This window comes from Peromyscus californicus, unplaced genomic scaffold (assembly GCF_007827085.1).
Source record: "Peromyscus californicus insignis strain IS unplaced genomic scaffold, ASM782708v3 Scaffold_14__1_contigs__length_90479793_seg_1, whole genome shotgun sequence".
Lineage (NCBI taxonomy): Eukaryota > Metazoa > Chordata > Mammalia > Rodentia > Cricetidae > Peromyscus > Peromyscus californicus.
The window spans coordinates 4171403-4192982 of record NW_026294435.1 but is presented as its reverse complement, the minus strand read 5'-3'; the positions used below and the strand labels follow the sequence as shown (position 1 = coordinate 4192982).

The following is a 21580-nucleotide window of genomic DNA, read 5'->3' as shown; positions in this document are numbered from 1 at the left end:
CTGCTAGCTTTTACTAAATCTTCCTAGCTGTCAGACAAGTGACATGCTAGCTATAAAGTCTCAGATAATCCATCCAAAAATCTTCTCACAAGGTTTTGGTACAATTTTTATTTTAGAATTATAAACTTAAAGTATGTTTCTTGTTCTTAGACTGCTTCAACCATCAGTAGACAGAGCAGAATTCAAGGGACATATCTAAACAGTCATTATTAATGAAATATTGAACTATTTTCCTATTTCATTTTCTCTGAAATTATTTTAGATAATATGATTTTTTATACTTGAATTTTAACATCATAATTGAAATTTATGACCTGATTTAGAATTATTTTTAAAAGAAGTATAAATTTTTATATTTGTCTCACATAAAAATGAGTTTAAGTTAAAAAATAAATTAGCTTATTCTGATATTATTGAACTATTTTCACTAAGTAAAACAATTTAGGATGATACCTAGCCAATTCAGTCACTACCCAATTAAAATTAATGCATTCATCTATTAAAGTAACTAACATACTAATTGAGATAAATTAGACTATACGCTAAACTGTTTGTGAAAGATAGCTATTAATATTAATTCAGTGGGAGACAAATGAGACTACTTTCATTTTCTGAAGGAAATTTTTTAAAATTATCATCAGCTTCATCCTTATAACATTAATTTAAAATGTAAAGATGAACTTATTTTCTTAAACTGTTTCTCTCTGTGTGTTTTATTTTTATTCTTTTGTTCAAGGTGGCTAATAATGTTTCTAATTACACATTTCTTAAAATCATCTGAAATCTGTCAATAACTCACTTATTTTTTTAAATGTGTGTAGCTTCTTTCTTTTTGACACAAAGGTTCATTATTCAAGACTGGACTCCTTATGCAACAGAGAGTGACCTGGAACATCTTCCTCCTTCTGCCTCTACCTCTGCAGTGCTGGAATTAAAGAGGTGCACCACCATAACTTGTCACACTCTTGTGGGGATCAGACCCAGTGCTTCAAGCATGGTGAGTTCCACTAACTGAACTACTTACTCCTAAACTTGGTTTTAATTATAAGTTTTAACCTTTTTGTTTTTATAGAGTTCCCAGAACTCATAATGTAGTTAATAGATGAGAAAGTGGTGAGTGATCAACTAGTCCCTGTAAAAATATTTACACATTAGAAAAACAGATGGTATTTTAGATGAATGATTTTTGATGTAAGTATATACCTGTACTTACATTCACAGCTAGTGCCAATTCGTATGTGTTAGCTGTCCTGTTATGCCCGGAAAATACTGTTTCACTGTACTTATCAACTGTCTCTAGGTGTTACAGCCTTCAGCTCTGCTTTCAATAATCATCTTTGAAACATTGTGTTGTGTATATATGTGTTAGTCATCATCTATTGCTAATAGAAACTTCTCTGATGAGAACTGAGAGATGAACTATCTATGGTTATAATAATAATCTTTAGAGTGCTTATTTAATATAGTGGCCCTTTTGCAGAATAACAGCAGTATGTATTTCTCTAGAGTCCATGACCTACACCTAACCTCTGACTCTCTTTGTTTTTATTTATTTATTTTTTTTATTTTACAATACAGTTCAGTTCTATATATCAGCCACGGATTCCCTTGTTCTTCCCCCTCCCGCCCCCCCTCACCTTCCCCCCAGCCCACCCCCTATTCCCACCTCCTCCAGGGCAAAGCCTCCCCCGAGGACTGAGATCAACCTGGTAAACTCAGTCCAGGTAGGTCCAGTCCCCTCCTTCCAGGCAGAGCCAAGCGACCCTGCATAGGCCCCAGGTTTCAAACAGCCAACTCATGCAATGAGCACAGGACCCAGTCCCACTGCTTGGATGCCTCCCAAACAGATCAAGCCAATCAACTGTCTTACCCATTCAGAGGGCCTGATCCAGTTGGGGACCCCTCAGCCATTGGTTCATAGTTCATATGTTTCCATTCGTTTGGCTATTTGTCCCTGTGCTTTATCCAACCTTGGTCTCAAAAATTCTCGCTCATATAAACCCTCCTCTTTCTCGCTAATTGGACTCCCAGAGCTCTACCCGGGGCCTAGCCATGATTCTCTGCATCCAGATCCCTCAGTCGTTGGATGGGGTTTCTAGCACAACAATTAGGGTGTTTGGCCATCCCATCACTAGAGTAGGTCAGTTCAGACTGTCTCTCGACCATTGTCAACAGTCTGTTGTGGAGGTATCTTTGTGGATTTCTGTGGGCCTCTAGCACTTTGCTTCTTCCTATTCTCATGTGGTCTTCATTTACCATGGTCTCGTATTCCTTGTTCTCCCTCTCTGTTGTTGATCCAGCTGGGATCTCCTGCTCCCCCAAGCTCTCTTTCCCTCGACCCTTGCCCTTCATTACCCCTGCTATTCCACTCTTGGGCATATACCCAAGGAATGCTCAATCATACCACAAGGGCACTTGCTCAGCTATGTTCATATCAGCATTGTTTGTAATAGCCAGAACATGGAAACAACCTAGATGCCCTTCAACTGAAGAATGGATAAACAAAATGTGGTACATATACACAATGGAATACTACTCAGCAGAGAAAAAAAAATGACAACATGAGGTTTGCAGAGAAATGGATGGATCTAGAAAAAATCATCCTGAGTGAGATAACCCAGACTCCGAAAGACAAACATGGTATGTACTCACTCATAGCAGGATACTAGATGTGGAACAAGGATGACTGGACTGCTACTCACATCACCAGGGAGGCTACCTGGAAAACAGGACCCCAAGAAAGACACGGGGATTGCCCAATGACAGAGAAATGGAAGAGATCTACATGAACAGCCTAACCTCTGACTCTTGTCCTCAGTAATGATGTTAGGCATAGTTCTCTCTTGATGTAGTGAGGATGTTGGTTACTCCCATAACATCTATGCCACTATTTTAAAAGTAGGCATATTTTGAAAGGCTGATTGCTAGTGTAGCTCCAGCCAACCATAATTACAAAATAGAGATGGAAGATGTTCAAGAAGTTCAACTTCTAACTAAGGGACTATTGGAAACTGATGGCTGCTGCGAGGAGGAAACACAGTCTTTTTCTAATAATACAGCTTCTGAGAAGCTACTTATGCTGCAGTAGATGACACTTCATCCATGCACATAATGACACTACTAAGTAGACTCTGTGGGTTTAAATAAAATAGCAAGAACATGTGAAATTGGAAATAATGGTGGTGGTAGGAGAGGACATAAGTTTGAGGGAAAGGATAGAAGGGTAATTTTATAAAAATGTATGATATAAATTCATACATTTGGAAAATCCAATCAAAAAGCAAAAGAAAAATGAGTAAATGGATACTAAGCATCCAGATGAATGAGACTCAGTAGACTTAAGTTGAACTGTAAATGAAAAAAATACAGAGCAGAATCATCTTACTGTCCTTTCAATTAAAGCCATGATCACAGAAATCTGAATCCATGTGTTCAGTTACCACCCAGTGCAGCACACTCACCTTTCGGACACAGGGTTTCACTTTATCATGGACCCTAACACTGTGATTGATAGATGTGTCCTTGCTGTCTTCTGATTGAATTTTAAGCATTAATACTTAAAATCTAATACATACATTTTTATTGGAATAAAAAGGCATGATATCTTTCATCATGGACTGTGAAAATTTACAGTTCCCAACATTACTTAAAGCTAACTCTCAGGTAACCAGAATAAAGGACTCTTTTATATCCATGATTCCTGGAAAGATATTTTTAAAATTACCATGGTCAATTCATTCTCTTTTGACAAGGAAAACTCAAAGCTATTCTTTTATGTTTATTCTTTATGACTGTGATCGTACTGGGCCATTGTCATGATTGAAAAGGCTAAAGAAGATTCCCCACTGCACAAGAATAAGACACTAATATGTTTAGTGGAGTATATTTTCAACTGATTTATCTTCTGAAATTGAAGACATTTGGATGTTAGCTCTTATTCCCATTACAGAGTTAGTTAAACTGAAGGGCAGAAATAGGGGACAATAGACAGTATCCTGAAAGAAACATGTGCTTTGGGTATATGCAAATTTAACTGAATAATGCTTGGATATCTATTATGCAGCAAAATTCAGAAATATCTATCTAAGGAGACAGAGTTCCAAAATTACAATCTACTAAAGCTAAAGACTCCCTCTAATATGTGTAGAGAAGAGGAATGTAAGAACTACTTTACTTTGAAATACAATATTAAAAGATCTGGTAAGATATGAGTCAGACTGAGACCTAAGCATACATTGAAAGTATTCCTGAAAATATTCTACTCAAACTATATCTGTTCAGTTAGAAGCAACATTATAATGGAAAATTTAATAAATGTGTGTTATGCTACATGTATTCTGTTAACTTGACATAAAATACAGTCACCTGTGAAGTTAGATCATTAATTTAAGGGTTGCTTCTCTAAGATTGTCTGTATGCAAGACTGTGAGAGCTTTTTCTTGATTAATGCTTGAGATTGGAAGGCCCATGTGGGTGATGCCACTCCCAGGCAAATGTCATTGGTATATTTGTAAAAGAAAGGAAGCCATCAAACATTAATTTTTAATATCATTTAACTTACAATAGACTTAGTTTTTATTTTCTTCTTAAAGTGACCATCTATATTACATTGCATATGATACAAGAGGAGTTGACTGTTTTGATATCTTTGAGAGTTGTTAATGTATTGTCAGCATCTACACCTTCAGAACTATAAAATGAAAATGGAAAGAAAAAAGAAGCAAGAGCTTTGGTTAATCAGAGAAGGAGTGATCTTTGTGCTTGATCTTGTTATCATACTTTGCAGTGTCAAAGGCTTTATAATAAAGACTGATGTTGGCCAGAATGAGAGTTCTGTCTTTCCTGTTTACCATGAAAATAAGTTTATTCTTCCACATGACAGATATTTATCTACTGCTCATTCATTCTATAGATACATTTAATAACATTTCTCTCATACCTTTAAAGTTGATTTTCAAGGAAGAAAGAGAGAAGATTTGACTTGAACAAATTCATAAATATAGAAGACCAAATTTGAAAATTTGGTCATCATGCCATAACAATATTCAGGAAGCTGTCTTATACATAAATTTTGAGAAAATATCCTTCTCTTCATGTATCCTAAACTTCTTTTGATGAGATAAAGTAAGTTGTTTCATCATTGACTATATATTTCCCCTTGTTATGTAACTTTTGTACATTCTTTATAGGTCAGGATCTTTAGTTATCCTTCCTTGGCTTTCATGCTTATGAGTTTTAGCTCTGTAATTAGCCTAAAACTTTTATGCTGTGGGATGTTCTGTATGTTAAATGTGTTGATCTGATTGGTTAAAAAATAAAACACTGATTGGCCAGTAGCCAGTCATGAAGTATAGGTGGGACAAGGAGAGAGGAGAATTCTGGGAAGCGGATGGCTGAGGCAGAGAGACACTGCCAGCCTCCACCATGAAAAGATGTAAGGTACTGGTAAGCCACAAGCCACGTGACAAAGTATAGATTTATAGAAATGGGTTAATTTAAGATAGAAGAACTAGATAACAAAAAGTCTGCCACGGCCATACAGTTTGTAAGCAATATAAGTCTCTGTGTGTTTACTCAGTTGGGTCTAAATGGCTGCAGGACTAGTGGGTGAGAGAGATTTGTCTTGACTGTGGGCCAGGCAGAACTGGAGAAAACTCCAGCTACAAATGGTGCCCAACGGGTTGTCAAGAGTTTCCACCTAAAACCTGAGAAAGAAGATTCTAAAATGGAGCTAAAAATAGCTTCCTAATTGTCTCTCTCAAGTTAGCTGCAACCTGCATGCTAGAGCTACTATGGCGGGTTCCTGGCATATGCATTTTACAGCAGTGTGGCAGGAATGAGGTGTCTACAAGTAGCACATTATGCTGCGTGGTGAATTTAGTCTTTGCTAGTTAAGAAAAAAAAAGAGGTTTCTGGGCTACACGCTGCTTTATGATAGAAGCATAAAACTACTGTTTCTAAGAATTGATGGCTCCCAGAGCTGGCAGAAAACATACCACCGCCATGTTGGGAAGCTGAAGTGGGCGGAGCCGGCAGCCACAGTGGCTGTTTCAGTTTTACAAATGCTGCAGTTTAAAGCAATAGGTTTGCAATAAGGCAGATTCAGATGAAACAAGACTTTAAATGTTTTACAATATGTGTAAAAAAATGTATGTAGGCTTGAAAGAGAGAGAAAAAGAAATATATACAATTATGTAAAAAAAGATAGTTTAAAAAAATAAAGTCTTTAAAGATAGAGTAAAATTAAAATAAAAAATAAGTCACATAAAAATGGATATTACACAGATCATCTGGATTGTGTTGTCTTTGGGATTTTTATCTGTAGAAAAACATTTGATCATAAAAGCTGTTGAGTTAAGCCAATATGTATATTTTAAAGGTACCTTGACTCTAGGCCTGTGAGCTGAAGACAGACGCCCCAACTTTGCAAAGGAACTTTGAATAACTGTCCAGGCTTCCAGCTGTCTCTGTCTACTCTCACAAGAGTCTTCAAAGTTGATTGCGTCCTTCTCCCATTTCTCAGGTAACATTATATCCTTTTGAGGTCTTTGATGTAGTTGAAGACTAGATAGTTACAATTTTCCTTAGTTATGATAAAAGAAAAGTTTGATATGAAACCCTAGACTCACAAATATAGGATAGATAGGATATCCTCTTTAATTTTGCCAAATACAAATAGACTAGATATTATAAATAGACTAGATATTATAACTGTAATTTTTCCTTGATAATTGTTTTGTTATATGTAATTTTACTATGTGAAAGTTAAAACCTTCCTTTAAAAAAAAAAAAGAAAAGGAGAAATGCTGTGGGATGTTCTGTATGCTAAATGTGTTACTTTGATTGGTTAACAAATAAAGCACTGATTGGCCAGTAGCCAGGCAAGAAGTGTAGGCAGGACAAGGAGAGAGGAGATTTCTGGGAAGTGGAAGGCTGAGGCAGAGAGATGCTGCCAGCCACCATGATGAGAAGCAGATATTAAGATACCGGTAAGCCACAAGCCATGTGGCAACTTATAGATAAATAGAAATGGGTTGATTTAAGAAAAAGAACAGTTAGCAAGAAGCCTGCCACAGCCATACAGTTTATAAGTAATATAAGTCTCTCTGTGTTTACTTGGTTGGGTCTGAGCAGCTGCGGGACTAGTGGGTGAGAGAGATTTGTCCTGACCGTGGGCCAGGCAGGACCAGGAAAACTCTAGCTACACTTTTATTTAATTATTTTTATAAGATTGTATAGCTACAAATGTGTATGCATGGTAAACAGGAAATCAGACATATTTATAAGTGTGTGTGTGTGTGTGTGTGTGTGTGTGTGTGTGTGTGCCATAGATTTGTTTTGAGAGTGTATTTGCAATGACTCTCAACTTTGTACAAAGAGTTATTGTGTCTGGCTGGACATAGAGTTCACATAATGCTAGTCTATTTATCCAGTTGCTCTTCCCAAGGATTAGGATTATACTTGGGCAACCTGCCTGAGATTTAAATAGAAGTTGGGGGTTCCAACATTCATACTCACATTTGTGTAACAAATTATTTGTTCATTAAGCTTTCTCTTCTTTCACTAAGTACATTTTTGTATACTTAGAATCCCAATTTTCAAATGAGAACCCATATGTAGGCAAACAACTCATGCCATCAGCTCTGACATCCTAAGAACAACCAAATCTGTGAACTTCTTTAACGCTTGAGTGTCTATTTCTTTAGACTTCACTAAAGGACTTACGAATCTATCTCGTTATCTGTCATGGGGTTCAAAATTGCCAGTTTTATTTCATGGGGGCTTCTGCTTTTTCCGGTGCTCTACTTATTAGTTCTTAATTATGCTAAAACTGTCTCCTACCATGCTTGCCAAGCACTAAAACTATTTAAACTGATTATTCCCACATTAATAAGATAGTTTGCTTGTAGCATATGATTACATATACATTAATAAAGTATCTGCCAGTAGATTTGGATATATTGTGCCACCTAATTGATGTATCGTTTTCTTCCTTAACTGTCAACACAGGTTACATTGTGATTTGAGCCTAATATTTGAAATGGTGATGGAGAATAAAATTGTATTTGATTCATAAATGGGTTTCGATTAACTATTAGTGCCAAAATCTCTGTATAATCTTCACAAACCAGATGGTATTTTATGTTGATATGAAAAAATTTGTGTAATCAACAGAGAGAAAATGTTCAGCAGAATTTAAGTTGCTGGGATACTTCAGATGAACAACTCAAGCATTCCTATTTAAATGACAATTCTCTAACTATTCCAGACTTTACATTAGTTCTGAAGAGTTATTACAATTATGATCCAACTTTCCTTGCCTTGAGGTTTCAGCAGAGATTTCTTTCTTTTGACCAGGGAGGTCTTGAGACTATGATGATAAACTGTTGTAATTAATTCTTACTGTGCTATGGTCTTCTAGGTATTCTAACAGATAAACTACATGACACACAGAAAAAATATTTGTGTCCATTTTATTTGCATCATTGATTCTGAAACCTCTCATATGCTCAGTTCAGTAATTAACCATCAATATGATTTTTCTTTCACTGCCTCATCTTACTCAATATTTGTAGCGATAACACCCGCGCTACCACCACCCGTTCACATGTCCGAGAGAGGGACTGTGGATTGAAAAACAGAGACAATGCCATTTATTGAAAGAGGGAGGAAACCTTAAATACAGGTTTACAGCACAATGGGAGAACCCCAGAGGGCAGAAGTTCGCTACTGATGTTTAAAATCTTGCATCTAAGCTGTTAACGCCCAATATGCAGGATACACAAACAAGGAACTTCCCTTAAGCACTCAGGAGGGTGGAAACCGTCAGGGAATTAGCATAGGGAGGACATCTGGTCAAGGTCAGCAAGCAGGCAATGGCTTTACTCAATATGGGAGGAGACCAGGGCCCTACAAATATTCTTGTAGTCTCTCAGTAATTTTACAGGCTGATATTAGAATATTACAGATATTCTACTGTAAGGGTTCTTTGTGCTCAATGGGATAGCAGGTGATCTGTTTGAAAGTCTGCTGTCAATGAGTAACATCCTGGAAATAATATATGGATGGGAAGATAGAGAGCATATGTAAATTGTGAAGAATTTATGTTGGAAAGGGGGACTAAGAAGAGAGGAAATGAAATGGTTAGTGAGAGGCAAATGTTTAGTGTTGTTGTGGCTTGAAACAAATTCTTTCATATACTAATGCTGAACAACAGCTAATTTCTCAAAGAAGAGAGCAAAAATGTGATGAATGAATTCCTTTAGGTAATGCCATTTTTTTTTTTTGGAAAATAACATTCTATAAGTCATCAGTCATCATCATTCAATCCTTGCCAATTAGTGTCTATAACAGAAGCAATGTACTATCATGTATTGTTAATGTTTCATTTGCAATATTATTTGGGATATTTTATAGTAAGGAATAATAAGATAAAATATTGAACAACACTTAATGTCTATATGTGGGAAAAAACTGTAAATTTGCTATTTTCAACTCCTTTAAACAACAAAATTTCTTTAAATGTTGTAAAGTAGCTGCTCCTAAAATCAATGTGCTTCTTCTTTTCAAGTTTCTCCTCAGGGACTTATTGGTTTACCATTTGCCTTCATATAGAAATTCGGAGAAATTTCTCTTAAACAACCAAATGAAAAATTGATATATAGTTGAAAAAAAGAGAATGCTAAGAAATTTCTCTAGAATTATTTTAAGAACAAAATTGAAAAATAATTAAATAGTTGAATAACAATAATAGTTACCAATGGTACAACTTGATAATAGGCTTCATTTTTCTGAATAATATAAAAAATCCAATCATATAAGGGTGACAAATGATAATTTTTGAATAAAAATGTATCCTGATCTACTATGGGGGTTGGTAGTGACCAGAGACCATATTGTCTATGCTCACGCTATTGTTTTAAAGAGGAATATTTTTTATATATATTTTTTCTGAGGTTATATATTCAACTTAGATTGGGTACCAGTGATAGACTAATAAAACAATTTAATGTAAATTCAGCTTAGTGAACCAGTAAGTTTAGTGGTGATATTTATGGGAATATTGATGTGCCTATTATTATTATTATTATTATTATTATTATTATTATTACTGACTTGACACAAGCTAGAATCATCTGGGAAGATGAAACATCAAATGAGGACTGTCTAAGTCAGATTAGCTTATCAGCAACTCTGTGCAACATTTTCTTGATTGATGATTATGTAGAATTTTGGAGGTCATAGCACACTGTGAGCCTTGCTACCTCTTGGCAGGTGGTCCTATATAGTATAAGAATGATAACTGAGCAAATTAGGTAAGCAAGCCAATAAACAGCTTTCTTCCATGGTCTATTCTTTAATTTCTTACTCAAGGTTCCTAACTTGAGCTCCTACTTTGAGACTTTAGGAAACACTGACTTCCCCTCATGATGTACTCTAAGCTATAAAATGAAATAATCCCTTTCCTCCATAACTTGCTTTTGATCATGGTGTTTAACACAGAAATAGAAGCAAACTAGGATAATGGATGAGTCATTAGCAGTTTCAAACCTGAAAACCATTCACGAAACCAGGAATTAAAATTCATGAAAGCTGCATCCCTAGAATTTCTTGCCAAATTATAGTCAGAAACACTGAAGACCCTATCATCTAGACATTGTTACTGCTTATATAGCCTTGAGGAAGGGTCTTGTCAATCTTTTAACTTTTCTGGATTCCTTGAGTCTTGTAAGTTCCATAATCCTCTCAAGTTTTATGAGCTTCCTGGCTACTTCCAGAAAAGAGTGTTAAAATTAGGATGAAATAGATATGCAACAGGCATGTATGGTTAAATGTGGGTGATAAATGCATTAGGACCTTTGTTTTTGCTAATAGTGTTGTTACATTTTCTTATTTTATGTATGACACATGCAGTAATGTGGTGGAAAGTGCTCATTCATCTTGTGGAGATTGAATCAGTAATAGGGAGGTTGCAATAACATTTGCCCATAAATAGGCACTGGCCTTAACATATTTATAAATCAAATATAAATATTTTATTATGCTTTTACCACACTGATTTCCATGGAATATTATCCTCAGAAACAAGCTCTAAATTTTAGATTTCCAAATGTAGTTTGAGAACTGTTCTATAACCTGTACCTTAGAAAAGCATTAACTTGGTATTCTGTCGTTGTTCGATTTTCTGGTCAACATAAAGATCCATTCATCTTAAATAAGACACCAGAGGAAGAAAATTATATGCATATAGCACTTGATGAACCACAACACTTATTATGGGTTATTTACAGGAACATTCACAATTAAGATATCGGCACCATTGGAGCTGCCTGTGCAACATTCAGGAAGCTTTGCCAAAGGGACTAGTTTTTCCTACAGTAATTATGTGTTGCTGCTATAGCCAAAAATGTGGCTTCATGAGGGTGGTCTTGTTTAAGTCTCCCTCCTCCTCCTAAGAGAGGTATTTCAACCCAAGAGAGTCAGTCATATAAAAAATATATCTTTGGGCTATTCTGATACATTTTATGTAAAAACATTGAGATTCATTTAATTTCCTAGTACAATCTATTAAAGGCATCATCCTTTGTGGCCTTGTTGTCTGTGTTAAAATGTAGTTGACCTTGGTGTTGAGCATGTTTGGGGTTTCTCTGCTCTGTGCACCAGTCTATGTATTCATTTATTTTTGTTTCACTATTCATCAAATGCCACATCTTTATAATTTCTGTGGGAATCAGAAAGTATAATACCTCCAAATTTATTTTTCATTCTCATAATTACATTTGATATCTGTTTATCTTGTGATTGCATATAAACATAGGGAACTGAGGAAATAAAGTGAATTGGTATGTATTCATCTGTTTTACAATGATATCTTAGATTGAGCAATATATGAATTACAAAACGTATTGCTTCATTGTTTTCAAATTTGAGAAATCCAACATAAAAGGAAGTGTGAATTCATAGAACATCCGTGTTGTGTCTACACATGAAGAGATAGGAGTTTGGAGAGTGAGCATTATCCTGAATGTCTTTCTTGTGTAAGCATTAATCATTTCAAGATAGTGTAACATTTATACCTGATCAAGTACTTGAAGGTCCGTTCTCCTCACAGGGTTCCTTTTGAGATAATCTTTCTAGCATATGCATTTAAGGGAACACATCTAGTTCATAACAATAACAATGGAATTGGCAATTATATTTTGTGTATAAAACAAAAGCATAGGTTTAAATGAGGAAAATAAATGAGACTTTTCAAATTGTCCGTTCTTTGATAGTTCCATACCTTCGTGTAATACATTCTAATTACTCTCTCCTTCCACAATTACTTATCTCCTTTCATCCATATCAACCCTCATGCCACATCCCTAACAGCCACTTTCCAAGGTTCATAATTTTTTGTTTTGTTCTTTGATCAATTTATTTTAATCAGGGATATCTATGTGAGTATTAGATTAGAATTACCCATTGATCCAGCTGGGGTCATCAGTAGTTACATGTCTTAGTTTGGGTTGCTATTGGGTGACAAAACTCTATGGCAAAAAATCTTTTAGAGAGGGGATGATTTATTTCACATTAGAGTTGGTGATACACCATCCATGGAAGTCTGGGGAGGAATTCAAAAGAAGAATCTGTAGTCAGGAACTGATTCAGAGGCCACATGCTCCTGTCCATCCTGGTTTGTACAAATTGTTTTCTTTTCTTTTCTTTTTAAATCTTATTTATTTATTTTGCATCCTGGCCACAGTTTCTCTCCCCTCCTTTCCTCCCAATCCCTCACTCCACATCCTCTTTGTTGCCAACCCCAAAACACACTTCTCCTCCGTCTCTGTTTAGCAAAGGACAGGTCTACCATGGATATCAAAAAGAAAAAAAATGGCATATCAAGTTGCAGTAAGACCAAGCACCTCCTCATGTATTAAAGTCTGGGCAAGCCAGAACAGTATGAAGAGTAGGGTTCCAAAAGCCTGCAAAAGTCAGAGACAACCCCTGTACCCACTGTTAGGAGTCATGTGGTGGATATTTGTATACAGTAAAGATGTATTACTGTCATTAGTGTAATAAAAAGCTAAACAGCTAATAGCTAGGCAGGAGAGGCAGGTGGAACTTCCAGGAAGAGAGAGGAAGAGGAAAAAATCAAAACATGCAAGGGAGTCCAGTGAGCCTCTGAAGAAGCAGGGTTTCCAGGAGGAGAGGTAACAGCCACGATCCACATGCCAAGACATAGATCAGTAGAAATGGGCTAATATAAGTTATCAGAACTAGTTCAGAACAAACTGAATGTATAGGCCAAGCTTTCATAATTAATGAGAAGTCTCCATGTCATTATTTGGGAGCATGCTGGCAGACCAAAGGAAGGTCCAATTACATAGTCCCAGAAGATGACAATGCTATACAACTGTAACATACATGAAGAATGCCTAGGTCATTTCCACGCAGGATCCCAGGTTGTCTCTTCAGTCTCTGTGAGCCCCAGTAAGGCCAAGGGAATTGATTCTGTAAGTTTTCTTGTGGTGTTCTTAGCCCTCTGTGCTCCTACAGTCTTTTTTCCTCCTCCCTGAGCTCCACCAAGTGATTGCCTGTGAGTCTGAATCTTTTCCATCAGTTGCTGGATGAAACCTCTCTGATGACAATTGAGATATGCACCAGTGTATGAGTATAGCAGAATACCATTAGGCATCATTATATTGACTTTTTTCTTCCAGTTGTGTTTGGGTCTCTTAGGTCCCTGGTCATCCAGCCTGTGAGTCCTGGTGCTCTAGGCAGTGTCAGGGCTGGGTTTACTCCACTGCCGTTGGTTTTAGACTAGAACAGTCTTTGGTTGGCCACTTCTTCAGTCTCTGGGTCACTCTTACCCCAGCACATCCCATGGGCAGGACAGACTGCAGGTTGAAGGCTATGTGGCTGGGTTGGTGTGCCACTCCCTCTACTTGAGGTCTTTCCTGGTCACAGGAGATGATCAGTTCGAACTACGTATCCGCTATCGCTAAGAGTCTTAGTGGGGGTCATCCTGTAGATTCCTCAGAAATTCCTTGTGCTGGGATTTCACTTGACTCTAAATGGCCCCCTTTTCTAGTAGTCTCTTTCAGTACTCTTGCCCTCTGTCTCCACCCAATCTGATCTCTCATATTCCCATTCTCACCTGCTCACAGTACACCCATGAAATTTTTGTTTCCCCTTTCCAGGGAAACCCAGATGTCCCTCTTGAAACCTCCTTTGTTATATAGTCTCCCTGAGTCTGGGAATAGTAGTGCACTTATCCTTTATTTTACAGCTAATATCCACTAAAAGTGAGTACTTACCACATTTGTCTTCCTGATTCTGGATTACCTCACTCAGGATGATTTATTTCTAGTTCCATCTATTTCCCTTCAAGTTTCCTGATAACTTTGTTTTTAACAAATGTGTAAATATACAACATTTTCTTTATCCATTCTTCAGTTGAGGGACATCTAGATTGTTTCCAGGTTATGGCTATTACAAATAAAGCTACTGTGAACATAACTGAGTAAGTGTCTCTGTGGTAGGATTGAGAATACTTTAGGTATATACCCAATAGTGGTATAGCTGAGTCTTGTGTTAGACTGATTCCCAGTTTCCTGAAAAACTGCAATATTGATTTCCAGTGTGGCTGTACAAGTTTGCACTCTCACCAGTAATGGAAGAGTGTTCACCTTGTTACAGATTTCACCAGCAGGAGTTGTCACTTGTATTTTTGAACTTAGTCATTCTGACAGGTGTAAGATGGAATCTCAGAGTCTTTTTGATTTGCATTTCCCTGATGGCTAAGGATGTTGAACATTTCTTTAAGTGTTTCCCGGCCATTTGAGATTACTTTGTTGAGAATTCTGTTTAGATCCGTACCCCATTCTTTTAAAATTGGCTTATTTGTTTGTTTGTTTTTTCCTGTGTACTTTCTTGAGTTCTTTATATTTTAGAGATCAGCCCTCTGTGAGATGTGGGCTTGGTGAAGATGTTTTCTCATTCTGTTGGCTTTTGCTTTGTCCTTCTTGACTGTGTCCTTTGCCTTTTCAGTTTTGTGATGTTCCATGTCTTAGCTGTTGATCTTAGTGCCGGCATGACTGGTGTTCTGTACAGGAAGATATGTCATGATCCAATGGGTTTAAGGCTATTCTCTTCTTTCTCTTCTTTCAGGTTCAGTATATCTGGTTTGATGTTCAGGTCTTTGATCCACTTGGACTTGAGTTTTGTGCAGGGATCTATTTGGATTCTTCTACATGCTGGCATCCAGTTACACCAGCACCATTTGTTGAAGATGCTTTCTTTTTTACATTGTATAATTTTGGCTTCTTTGTCAAAAATCAAGTGTCCAGAGGTGTGTGGATTTACTTCTGGGTCTTTTATTTGATTCCATTGGTACCCCTGTCAGTTTTTATGCCAATTACATGTAGTTTTTATTACTATTTCTCTGGAGTACAGTTTGAAATCATGGATGGTGACACATCTGGAACTTCTTTTATTGTACAGGAATTTTTAGTCATCCTGGATCTTTTGTTTTTTTCATGCGATGTTGTGTTTTGTACATTAAAGGTCTGTAAACAATTCTTTTTAGGATTTTAATGAGAATTGCACTGAATATGAAGATTGCTTTTGGTAGGATTGCAATTTTTACTATGTTAATATACCAATCCATAAGCATGGGAGATCTTTCCATCTTCTGATATCTTCTCTAATTTCTTTCTTCAAAGACTTGAAACTTCTTGTCACACAAATCTTTCACTTACTTGGATAAAGTTACGTCACGATATTTTATATTATTTGAGACTATTGTAAAGGGTGTTGGTTCCCTGATTTATGTATCAGCCTATTTATCATTTGTATATAAGAGGGTTACTGATTTGTTTAGTTATTCTTATACCCAGTCATTTAACTAAAGGTGATTATCAGCTGTTGGAGTTTCTTGATAGAATTTTGGGGGTCACTTACATATACCATCATATCATCTGTGAAGAATGATACCTTTTATTTCTTCCTTTCCAATTTGTATCTGCTTGATTTTCTTTAGATGTCTTATTTTTCTAGTTAGAAATTCAAGTGCTATATTTAATAGGTATGGAGAGAATGGACAACCTTCTCTTGTTCTTTATTGTAGTAGAAAATGCAAAAGCCTCTCTCCATTTAATTAAATGTTGGCAATTGGCTTGCCATATATTGTTTTTACTATGTTTAGATATGTCTTCTGTATTCCTGATCTCTCCAAGATTACTATCATGAAGCATTGTTAGATTCTGTCTAAAGTTCTCTCAGCATCCAGTGAGATGATCATGTGACTTCTCTCTGTCTGTTTGTTTATATGGTAGATTAATTACATTGAAAGGTTTTTGTATGTTGAACCATCCCAGAATCTGTGAATGAAGAATTCTTGATCATGGTGGGTGATATTTTTGATGTGTTCTTGAGTTTGGTTTGCCTGTATTTTATTGAGCACTTTTTCATCAATTTTCATGAGTGAAATTGGTCTGTTATTCTCTTTCTTTGTTGAGTTTTTGTGTGGTTTAGCTTTCAGGGTTACTGTGGCCTCATAGAAAGAATAAAAATTTGAGGAGCACTGGCATTAACTTTTCCTTGAAAGTCTGGTAGAATTCTGTATTAAAACCATCTGGAAGTAGATTTTTTGTTGGGGGAGGGGCTCCTTTCAATCACTGCTTCTATATCCTTAGGGGTTATATGTCTATTTAAATTGTTTATGTGATTTTCATTTAACTTTGGTAAATATTATCTATCAAGAAATTTGTCCATTTCTTTTAGATTTATCAATTTTGAGCAATACAGGTTTTTTTTTTTTTTTTTTTTGCAATACAATTTATTTCTACATATCAGCCACGGATTCCCTTGTTCTTCCCCCTCCCGCCCACCTCACCTTCCCCCCAGCCCACCCCCCATTCCCACCTCCTCCAGGGCAAAGCCTCTCCTGAGGACTGAGATCAACCTGGTAGACTCAGTCCAGGCAGGTCCAGTCCCCTCCTCCCAGACCGAGCCATGTGATCCTGCATAGGCCTCAGGTTTCAAACAGACAACTCATGCAATGAGCACAGGACCCGGTCCCACTGCCTGGATGCCTCCCAAACAGATCAAGCCAATCAATTGTCTCACCCATTCAGAGGGCCTGATCCAGTTGGGGACCCCTCAGCCATTGGTTCATAGTTCATGTGTTTCCATTTGTTTGGCTATTTGTCCCTGTGCTTTTATGACCTAATGAGTCTCTGGATTTCCTTGGAGTCTGTTGTTATGTCCCTATGCCCATTTCTGATGTTTTAATTTGTGTATTCTCTCTCTGCCTTTTAGTTAGTTTGCATAAGGGTTTATCTATTTTGTTAATTTTCTCAAAGAACCAACTCTTTTTTCATCGATTCTTTGTATTCTCTTTGTTTCTACTTTACTGATTTTGGCCCTCAGTTTATTTCTTGCAGTAAAGCACTATTTGGTGAGTTACTTCTTTTTCTTTTAGGACTTTTAGGTGTGCTGTTAAGATATGCGAACTCTCCACTTTCTTTATGTAAGCCTTAGTGTTGTGTCCTTTCCTCTTGGCACCTCTTCATTGTGTGTCGTGCGTTTCTGTATATTGTGAATTCATTTTCGTTGAATTCTAGGAAGTCTTTAGCTTCCTTATTTCTTCCTTGTCCCACTGGCAGCTCAGTAGAGAGTTGTTTAGCTTCCACATGTTTGTAGGCTTTCTGTAGTTTGTGTTGTTGAATTCCAGCTGTAATCTATGGTGGTCTGTTAAGATACAGGGGCTTATTTCATTTTTTTTTTTTGTATCTGTTGAGACTTGCTTTGTGGCTGAGTACATGCTCAATTTTCAAGAAGTTCACATGAGATTCTGACAAGAAAATACATTCTTTGTGTTTTGGTGAAATGTTTTTTAGATATTTGTTAGATCCATTTGAGTCATAATATCTTTTATTTCCTTTATTTCTCTGTTTATTTTCTGTCTGGATAATGTGTCCATTGGTGAGAATGGGGTGCTGAAGTATCCCAGTATTATTGTGTGGGATTCAAAGTGTGATTTAGGCTTTAGTAATGTTTCTTTTATAAATATGGGTGCCTTTGCATTTGGGGCATATATGTACAGAATTGAGACATCATCTTGGTGGATTTTTCTTCTGATGAATATGAAATGCCCTCTCTATCTCTTTTGTTAATTTTTTTTAGTACATCTAAAGATAGTTTTATTAATGTTATACATCTTTCTCTTACATCTCCCAAGCACATTTTCATTCAGCTTGTGAAATGGTAACTCTTCAATATGCATGTTTTTTTTATTTTTTTTTTTTGTATTTTGCAATACAATTCAGTTCTACATATCAGCCACGGATTCCCTTGTTCTCCCCTCTCCGGCCCCCCTCACTCTCCCCCCAGCCCACCACCCATTCCCACCTCCTCCAGGGCAAAGCCTCCCCCGAGGACTGAGATCAACCTGGTAGACTCAATCCAGGTAGGTCCAGTCCCCTCCTCCCAGGCCTAGCCAAGAGATCCTGCATAGGCCCCAGGTTTCAAACAGCCAACTCATGCAATGAGCACAGGACCCGGTCCCACTGCCTGGATTCCTCCCAAACAGATCAAGCCAATCAACTGTCTCACCCATTCAGAGGGCCTGATCCAGTTGAGGACCCCTCAGCCATTAGTTCATGTGTTTCCATTCGTTTGGCTATTTGTCCCTGTGCTTTATCCAACCTTGGTCTCAACAATTCTCGCTCATATAAACCCTCCTCTTTCTGGAAAACAGGACCCCAAGAAAGACACGGGGATCACCCAATGACGGAGAAATGGAAGAGATCTACATGAACAGCCTGGACATGAGTGGGGGTAATAAAGGGCGAGGGTCTAGGGAAAGAGAGCTTGGGGGAGCAGGAGATCCCAGCTGGATCAACAACAGAGAGGGAGAACAAGGAATAGGAGACCATGGTAAATGAAGACCACATGAGAATAGGAAGAAGCAAAGTGTGAGAGAGGTCCCACAGAAATCCACAAAGATACCCCCACAACAGACTGCTGGCAATGGTCGAGATACAGCCTGAACTGACCTACTCTGGTGATGGGATGGCCAAACACCCTAATTGTCGTGCTAGAAACCCCGTTCAACTACTGAGGGATCTGGATGCAGAGATCCACGGGCTAGGCCCCGGGTGGAGCTCTGGGAGTCTTTTGTTAATTTTTTAAGAAGTCTATTTTGTTAGATATTAGTATAGCTACACCAGCTTGCGTCTTAGTTCCATTTGATTAGAAAATATTTTTCCAACACCTTACATTGAGGTAATGTCTATCTTTGATGTTGAGGTATGTTTCTTATATGCTGAAGAATGATTATTTTTTTAATCCATTCTGCTAGTCTGTATCTTTTTATTGCCAAATTGAGTCCATTGTTAATGAGGGATATTAGTCACCAATGACTGTTAATTCTTGTTATTTTGTTGTTGGTAATATTGGTTGTGGTAATGTGTGTATGTGGGGGGTGTGTGTGGAGGGGTGTGTGGGGGTGCTTTCCTGCCCTTCTTTGGGTGTTGCTGTTGTGTCTTATTTATTGACTTTGTTCTGGTGGGAATAGTTAACATCCTGGGGTTAGGATTTCCCTTCTGGTCCCTTCTGTAGGGTTGGACATGTTCAGAGATGTTTAAATTTGAGATTTTCTGAAATACCTTTTTTTCACCATATATGATGATTGAAAGTTTTGATGATTGAAAGTTTTGCTGGGTATAATTGTCAGGTCTGGCATCCATGGTCTCTTAGAGTCTGCAGGACATAAGTCCAGAGGCCCTTGTAAATTTTAGGGTCTCCATTGACATTTGAAGTGTTATTCAAATAGGTCTCCCTTTATATGTTGGCCTTTTCCCCTTGCCACTTTTAAAATTCTTTCTGTGTTCTGTATGTTTAGTGTTTTGATAATTATGAGGCATGGGGATTTTCTTTTCTGATACAATCTATTTGGAGCTCAATAAGTTTTTTGTGTCTTTATTGGTACATCCTTCTTTGGGTTGGGAAATTTTTCTTCTATGATTTTTTTAAATATATTCTCTTGTATTTTTTCAGATGGGTTTCTTCTATTCCTATTATTCTTAAATTTGGTCTTTTTATGGTTTCCCAGATTTCCTGAGTGTTTTGCACTGGGAATTTTCTAGATTTAACCTTTTCTTTGACCAATGAATGAAACTCTTTCCTCTATTGTATCTTCAAAGCCAGAAATTTTCTCTTCTATTTCTTTTATTCTGTTGGTGATGCTTGCATTTGTAGTTACTGTTCGCTTATTCAGATATTTCATTTCCTAAATTCTCTCAGATTGTGTTTTCTTTATTGCTTCTATTTCCATTTTCAGGTTTTTAACTGTTTCCTTTACCTGTTTGTTTTTTCTTGGTTTCCTTGACATTCTTTTTGGGATTTATTAATTTCATCCAATTATTTGTTTGTCTCTTCCTTAAATTCTTTAGGTGATCTTTTTCATTTCATTAAAATAATAACAGTAATAATAATAATAATAGGTCATTAAAGGTTAATGACCTTTATCATCTACATAAAATCATTTTTTTTAAAGATTTATTTATTTATTATGTATACAGTGTTCTGTCTGCATGTATGCCTGCAGGCCAGAAGAGGGCGCCAGATCTTGTTATAGATGGTTGTGAGCCATCATGTGGTTGCTGGGAATTGAACTCAGAACCTCTGGAAGAGCAGCCAGTGCTCTTAACTACTGAGCCATCTCTCCAGCCCCATAAAGTCATTTTAAAGGTCATTTTCTTGTGCTTCAGCTGTGTTGATTTGTTCAGGTCTTGCTGTTATTGGAAAGCTGGGTTCTAGTAATTCCATATTGCCTTCTTGGTTATTGATTGTGTTCTTACACTGTTGTTTAGGCATCTGAATTTGGGATTAAAGGTCTAGGTGTTCTCTTCCTTGGATGTGTGTTTTGTTTCTTGGCTTTTCTTGCCTTTCTGGTCTTCTGGCCCAAATAGCCAAGAGTTTTGGTGACTAGCATGACTTCAGTTCCTGGAGGGTGTGTCCTCTAGGGCTTTTGAGGCCTGGTGTCCCTTGATCTGTCCTGGCCTCCTTGGTAGCACAGTATACACATGAAGATAATAGCTCTACATATCTTTGAATCTTTTAGAAAATAACTAATCAATGAGGGTTAGAGTGCCCTGAATCTTTCCTTTGTCCCCTCCTGACTATCAATAGGTTCATTCTTTGCAAATCTATTGCAGGCATCCATAGCTACTATGAGTTGCTGATTGCAATGTGTATGTCTTATCTAGAAGATTACATTTCCAGCTCTATTTTCTATTTTCTGTCTTTTAAAATCTTTCTGTCACCAGAACTATGTTCTCTGAGCTATGGACAGTATTGTAGAGATGTCCTGTTTAAGACTGACCCTTAATCCTTCATTCTCAACATATGTACAATCTCTGCATTCATCATGGTCTACTGGAAATAAAGGGCTCTCTAGGACTGAGAACAGCTTTTTTATATGGACATAGACATAAATATGTAGAGGAAATATCAATTCTATATCACTTTAGCAAAATGATTTATACAAAATAAATATCTGCAAAGCAAACAACAAAGGAAATGGCAAACG

At 37.0% G+C, this 21580-nt stretch overlaps 1 long non-coding RNA gene across 1 annotated transcript in view; it reads left to right on the top strand.

The window, feature by feature from the left end:
- Positions 1 to 423: 423 nt before the first annotated feature.
- The window catches only part of LOC128109265 (uncharacterized), a 37639-nt gene continuing 16482 nt past the window's right edge, over positions 424 to 21580 (top strand). Inside the window, exons 1-2 of the long non-coding RNA XR_008217773.1 lie at positions 424 to 997; positions 6380 to 6523. This is a non-coding gene — a long non-coding RNA (uncharacterized LOC128109265). The remainder of the gene's footprint in view (positions 998 to 6379; positions 6524 to 21580) is intronic.